Source organism: Euphorbia lathyris, chromosome 2 (genome assembly GCF_963576675.1).
Source record: "Euphorbia lathyris chromosome 2, ddEupLath1.1, whole genome shotgun sequence".
Classification (NCBI taxonomy): domain Eukaryota; kingdom Viridiplantae; phylum Streptophyta; class Magnoliopsida; order Malpighiales; family Euphorbiaceae; genus Euphorbia; species Euphorbia lathyris.
Window position 1 is genome coordinate 100,294,500 of NC_088911.1, and position 7,372 is coordinate 100,301,871.

Genomic DNA, 7,372 nt, shown 5'->3' on the forward strand with positions numbered 1-7,372 from the left:
ATTTAAATGCAGTACGGTATGCCCATAGCGCATTATTGAGTTTTTGTGACCAATCTTTTCTTGATGATGAAACAGTTTTCTCTAGAATCCATTTGAGTTCTCTATTTGAGATCTCCGCCTGACCATTCGACTGAGGATGGTATGGCGTTGACACGCGGTGGCGTACTCCATATTTTTTCATAAGCATATCAAAATTTCGATTTATGAAATGGGTACCGCCATCACTAACAACGAATCTAGGACAACCGAATCTACAAAATATATCGTCAAGAAAATTAATAACTACTTTAGAATCATTCGTAGGGGTTGCAATTGCTTCAACCCACTTCGAAACATAATCAACGGCTACTAATATGTAAGTTTTACCATTGGAAGGCGGAAAAGGTCCCATGAAATCAATTCCCCACATGTCGAAGATTTCAACTTCCAACACGTTTTTGAGGGGAATCTCATCTTTCCTTCCTAAATTTCCCGTTCTTTGGCATTTATCACAACGAGTAATAAATGAACCAATGTCCTTAAACATTGTAGGCCAAAAGAAACCACATTCTGATATTTTAGCTACCGTTTTATTAACTCCATTATGTCCTCCATATGAGCTGGAATGACATTCTGTTATTATAGATTCATATTCATTTTCTCCAACACATCTCCTAATTATCCCGTCACCGCATGATTTGAATAGAAAGGGATCTTCCCAAAAATATTGTTTAATATCGAAGAAAAATTTCTTCCTTTGTTGGGAAGATAATCCTTCCGGAACAATATCAGTTGCAAGATAATTAGCAAAATCTACATACCATGGTGACATGATACTTTCTACTTGATAGAGATGTTCATCGGGGAAATCATCTCGTATACCGACAGTTTCACCTATAGGACCGTTTTCATCTTCTAGTCTCGATAGATGATCGGCGACAAGGTTTTCTACTCCCTTTTTATCTTTAATTTCTATATCAAATTCTTGTAACAACAAAACCCATCTAATCAGACGCGGTTTTGCATCTTTCTTAGCAAACAGATAACATAAAGCTGCGTGATCTGTATAAATAATAACTTTAGATCCTAACAAGTATGACCTAAACTTATCACATGCAAATACTACGGCTAACATCTCTTTTTCTGTTGTTGTGTAATTTAATTGTGCACCGGACAATGTGTGACTTGCATAATAAATAACATGTAATCTTTTATCCTTTCTTTGACCTAAAACACATCCCACTGCTAGGTCACTTGCATCACACATGATTTCAAAAGGTAAATCCCAATCGGGCTTAGCAATTATGGGTGCACTGACTAAGGCTGTTTTCAATGTTTCGAAAGCTTTAATACATATATCATTTTTTTACAAACGAATGAATGAATGTATGCAAATGAATGAATGAATGTATGCAACACTTGTTTTCAAAAATACAAAATGCAACGTATATTGCAACACTTTAAGTATATTGCAACAAATGAAAAAAATTAACATTTTTTATGAAATATCATTTTTACATTTATAAATTAATCATAAGTTAAAATTTTTATGATTATTTTTAGGTTATCATTATCGATAGAAATAAATATTTCTATACGGGTAATATTTTTCAAATTTTTCACAAATCTTCGACACGATTTTAAGTAAAAATTGTCTCGAGTAAATGTATTTAAGTAATAAATTCTTTATTTTCAATCTCTATTTCATATCATGAAATTCATGATATAATAAATCTTATTTTAAATTTTCAATTAGGTTTATAGGCATTAAATTGAACTAACAATTTTTAGCTCGGTTTTGATTTTGTCTTACATTAACACCAATTGAAGTTTTTAAGGAAACTATAGCCATAATACATGTTGAATTTTAAGTCAATATAGGATGAATGTGCTAATTTTCTTTTTCCCAAGTTATAATCAATAAATCGTATTCTTAACTTTTGGCCACGATTGAGACCAACCTTATCACAATCGAGGTATGAAAGGGAAGAAATTAATAAATAAAGCGTACTTTTGGCCACGGTTGCGACCACCCTTATCACAATCGAGGTATGAAAGGAACGTTTAAATAATAAAAAAATTAAGCGTGTTTAAAGTTTAAAGTAACGATTGCGTCCACCCATGGCATGGTCGGTACCTCTTAAGCGAACACAAAACAAATGCATATAAAGTTACGATCGAGACCACCCTTATCACGGGCGTAACTAAGCAAATAAATTAAATTTAATACTCATATATAATAATTCAAGTTTGGGAAAGGAAATTTGGTGCTTTGAAATGCCTTGAGATGAAAGACTCAATAACATGCGTGCTTACATCGTCCCGAATACTTCAATTTAAACATTGAAATACAAGACGAATGATATATCGTACTTATACTAAGTTAGTTTGATATTTTGCGTATAAATTTGCCATGCAAAGTTAGTCTTTTCGGCTTAACTAATTTAAAAGGTAAACACAAAGATATATGTTTTATTTTCATAAAGAGATTAGTTAAGGAATAAATTCAGTGAAATTTTGCTCGGGACTAGCAAAAGATTAAGTGTGGAGATTTGTTAAGCCCAAAATATACCTAAAATATCATTAACATTTACATCATTTTTATTACAAATTCGTGTTATTTATATCTGTTTAGATTACTTTTACTCTCGAATATCTTTCTTTCTTGCAAGGTACCTAAATATTTGGTAAAATCCAAATAGGAACGAAAAATGATCTAAAACAGAAGAAAAACCCTACAAAAGGAGTCAAAGACGACGTAAATCGAAAGCGCCAAGTCGAAGACACGAATGAAAGCTAAGAAGTGAGAAAAATCACCGGGCCGCGACAGTGGATCCTCGACCCACGGCCGCGACACGCATGGTATAGCTATTTCTCCCCTTCGTCCGTCGTTCAACTCAATGCTACGTCATTCACGGCCGTGGATTACCATCCTCGGTAAGTGCAGAAAATTTACAAAGAGCATTTAACACATGCTGAAAATCCAAGAAACGCGTTCGTTCAAGTGGATAAAGACGTCATTTCACAACAGACACGACTCTTAACCAACGGATACATCACTTCAAACACAACCCTTCAACATCTATAAATAAAGAGTTGATGTTGAGAAAAAGTAGCAGTGAAATGTTATAATATAGATATAGAATCAGAGCGTAGAACTTATGTCGAAGTTCTAAGTAAACACATTTCGAGAGTTAGAAATTAGATTCTGTACAAAACAAGATGAGGTACACATATTGTTTATAGTTTAATTACAACTCAGTAGCGTTTAGACATTGTTCCAGTTTTAGTTTGCATCTTGGTAGTGGCCGACCGAATCCCTATTACGAAGTTATAGCGAGAAGATTGAGTAGAGTGTTCGCCCCTGAGCCTGACAACCTCTTAGGAAACCCAAGGAAGCAGAACCGATCAAGCCCTTCACTTGCACGCCCTCGAAGAACTCGATGCTCCTTGTTCTCTGTAAACTTGTATCAATTTATATTTCATCTAATAAAGTCCGTTCTATTCGACAAATCGTTATGCAGCACTTATGGTAACCAATCCAATATAAGTGAGGCTGGTGTTTTAATTAATATGCACTTGAATTCAAAATCATTACAAGGAAACTTTGTTGAACACTTAGGCAAATTATCATCTCGAAAGAGTTTTAATTTGAGTAAGGGCAACTATCCCGAAAGGGTTTTGTCGCGTTCAAAGCCAATTAATTAGAGGTTCCGTCATTTATTTCATCATCATAATTGATACAAAGTTTAAGTTGTTTTCTTTGCTTAATGCAAATGAATAAATTCATTCGTTTTTCTAAAAAGTTCTAAATGTTCCTGTTTTGTAAAATTCATCCTTAAAATCAGAAGACCTTTCTAACAATCGATTTATTCTAAATATAAAATCTTATTCCAGCATTTTCAAATACTCAAAGTTCACAAATTCAATTAAACAAATTTCCTAAATTCAATTAAACCAATTTTCACTTTTCATTTACATTTAATAGTAAATCTAACTAGTTCGAAATTAACAGATTCAAAAAATAAGTTTTTTCGTTAAAAAACGTATCCCTGTGGGATCGATATTTTTATTACTACAAGCGAAACCGTGCACTTGCGGAAATCGCTCAACAATGGTTGAGAAAGCACTTACGGACAGAAGCTCCTTTTTCCCAAGTTGGATGTTGGCAGCTCCTGAGATTAGAGTTTGACTCTCTCGAACCCTGCCTAATTGCCCAAGAGCTTCATCCAGATCGTTGATTACCGACTCATTCTCCAGGGATCCCTCATCTCCATATTTAGCGGCCCAATAACCGCCCAAATCAGGTCTCGCCATCTACACCATAATCTCCAGGTCAAAACCTAAAATTAAAATGTAGAAAGGAAAAACAAGTAGAGCAATTTACCTGTTCCTTGTCCGACGAAGGTATGGCGGATCTCAAGGCATCGACCATCAACTTTTGCCCCGCCGGAGTGGTGTATCTCTTCTTCTTCTGCGGCGGATCAATTGCTGGATCCGCAACACGTTTTCCTACATTCTTTTAAGGCTCCATCGCCTGCGCCTTCCTACAGGCCTCCTCCTCCTTCATCTTCTTACGCATCTCTACAAGAGCGTGATTGGCCTTAGATACACCCCTGTCCAAGAAGAACAATCAAATAATCAAGGTTTAAAGAAAATTAAAGTTACCTTGATCAAATTGAGCAATCTTGGAGTAAGTGAACTTGTCTCCATCTCGGTGGATCAAGGGAATGTCGTTCATCATAAAGTCTAAAGCATCGGCGTATGTCCAAGCATTCGCCTTAACACTCTTCATGAGATCAGCCACAACCTCATCGCTATCCGTCATTATTCGCATGTCACCCGCTATGTGTAGAGGTCTGGCATTCCAATATGATGGAAAGCCTAACGGCTCATTCTCCTTGATCTTCACATAAAAGAACCTCTCGTCCCAGGAGTGGACATTCGACATCTTGCCACTAAATGGCGAATAAACTCCAAATTTAGCAAAGGTAAAAAACGACTCAGACTTTCGTTTAGAGGGTTTATGAAAGGTTCGGAAGACGCGAGGTGTACACACTACACCTAGATTTGAGTCGGATCTAACCAGCCATTAGGGTGCAACTGACAGGCAGTGATATCAAAATAAGCAAGGATATCCGCCATCATCTTTGGGAGAGGTAGACGAAATCCCCTCTCTACATGACTACAATACACGGATAGATATCCACGTGGCGGACAAGCTGGTCGCTGATGGGCATCCGCCAGTTGGGTTTCATAATTTTTAATCCACGGAAAGCGATCCACTAGGCTCGCTAGATCCGTAGAGCTCATACGAGATGAGGTGGACTCGGCACGAGGCCTCTTTTTCCTAGGAGGAACTGAAGAAGAAGCCTCCATCCCGAAGTATGACCTAAAACCGGTGGCCGGAATACAGCGGGTAATGGCGACGGGATGGTTTTGAACCTCGCCAGAACGAGTTCGACGTTTATTACACGCTGAGTCATGCAACTCAGCTAAATTACAACTAACAGAATCCTCAAAAGAAGAGGAATTCTCTAAGGAAGAAGAAGTCCAGCTAAAAATGGGTTCGGAAGATGAGGTTAAATCAAATAGCTCGGACGTAGATTCAGAAGAGGAAGAAGAACTTCTAAACATATAGAAAATGCGAAATGAAAGATTCACTTACATTAAAAAGTCGAAAAACTTCGCTATTTTCTCCAAAATCTGAGATGAATTTCTTTAGGCAAGAAACTCGAAACAGAGAAGATGAATGAATGGGGAAGAGAAGAAGGCATCAATTCTTTTCTCTTGAACACCACGCTCCCTACACGTGTCATCATTCGATTGGCATCGAACAGAGTGACATTAAATGTAGGTAATCATGACGGCACTAAGGAATCCTAAAAGCCCTAAAGGACCTTTTGAGAACTTTAAGGGGGCTTCTGATAACATTGAGATATTATCCCGAGGACCAAAATGGATATTCACCTAAAGAATGCCGCGTATTGATCCTCCAAAGAGATCCGACTGGCGGATCACCAAGGTCCCATCAAAAGAGACCCGCCAGCGAACCTATAAGGCGAATCTCTTTGAACACTCATTCGCCATTAGAACGCATGGGCCGACCCGGCCATAAAGACCACTAATGAGCTATCAATTAGCTAACTGTCGGCTTAAAGGTAACTTGTAACCGCCATTAATGGAACATTAATGGAGACTTTCTAGTTACTGAAAGTTACAACTTTCTAGCTATATATAGCCTACGTCTCAGGCTATCAAGGTACACATTCACTTACCCTTTGACAATTCAGTTTGCTCTTTTGTTCTTCCTTACTGACTTTGGCATCGGAGCTTCCCCCCGTCGAACCCAACGACGCCCCCATAGGAACGGGAGCTGATCGGAATTTCTCCGCGTGTCATCAAGAAAGAATGAAAAATATTCTAAGAAGCCTTACAGAAAGTTTGATAAGTATAAAACTGAGTCCAGCGACAGCAAATACAAGAAGGACAACTCAAAGCCCATTACATGCTTTGAATGTCATCAAACTGGCCACATCAAGTCAAGCTGCCCCACGCTGAGGAAAGAAAAGAAGAACGGCAAAAAGGCAATGGTGGCAACATGGAGCGACAGTGATGAGTCTTCATCAATAGAAGATGAGGCCACCGAGTCAGCAAAGATATGCTTCATGGCTGACGAACTTGCTGAGTCGTGCGTCTCTGAGCATGCTGACCCCTCCATTGCATCTGACGATGAGGAGCAATCAAATGAGGTAATATCACTTCCCCAGCTCAGAAACGAAATGGGTAATGCCCTGAGTGACCTCTATACACTTGTCAAAAAGTGTAATAAGAAAATTAGAGCACTCAACAGGCGCTGTGACGAGGTTGAAGAGGTCAAGCTAAGTGACCTCAGATTCCTTCTTCAGGACAACTCAACTTTGCATGATAACATGGAGATCATACATAAGTCTGTCTCTGAAGTCCAATCAGATTCAAAGAAACTGAGAAAGGACGTCACAAATATCCAGAACCAACTAAAGGTTCAAACCAAAAGAAATATTCCTCTGAATGCTCAGTACCGAAGTATTGGTCAGCAGAGATGGAATCCCCAGCGGAATGTCCAGTGTGACTTCTGTGGGAAGAAAGGACACACCACAAAGGTGTGCTGGCACGCTCAGCACTGGGGTGCTGACCAGTCAGTGAAAAATCCTAAACGGAAAGTCAGCTGTGACTTCTGTGGAAAAAATGGCCATACTGTCCAAGTATGTCGCCATAAAATAAAATATGATGCTTTACCTGTTGAAACTAACAAGCAAGGACCCAAAAAGAATTGGGTACCTAAAAGTAACTAGTTACAATGCAGGTAAGCCTGAGGTGTGCTGAGAAGTCAAAGATGTGGTATATTGACAGC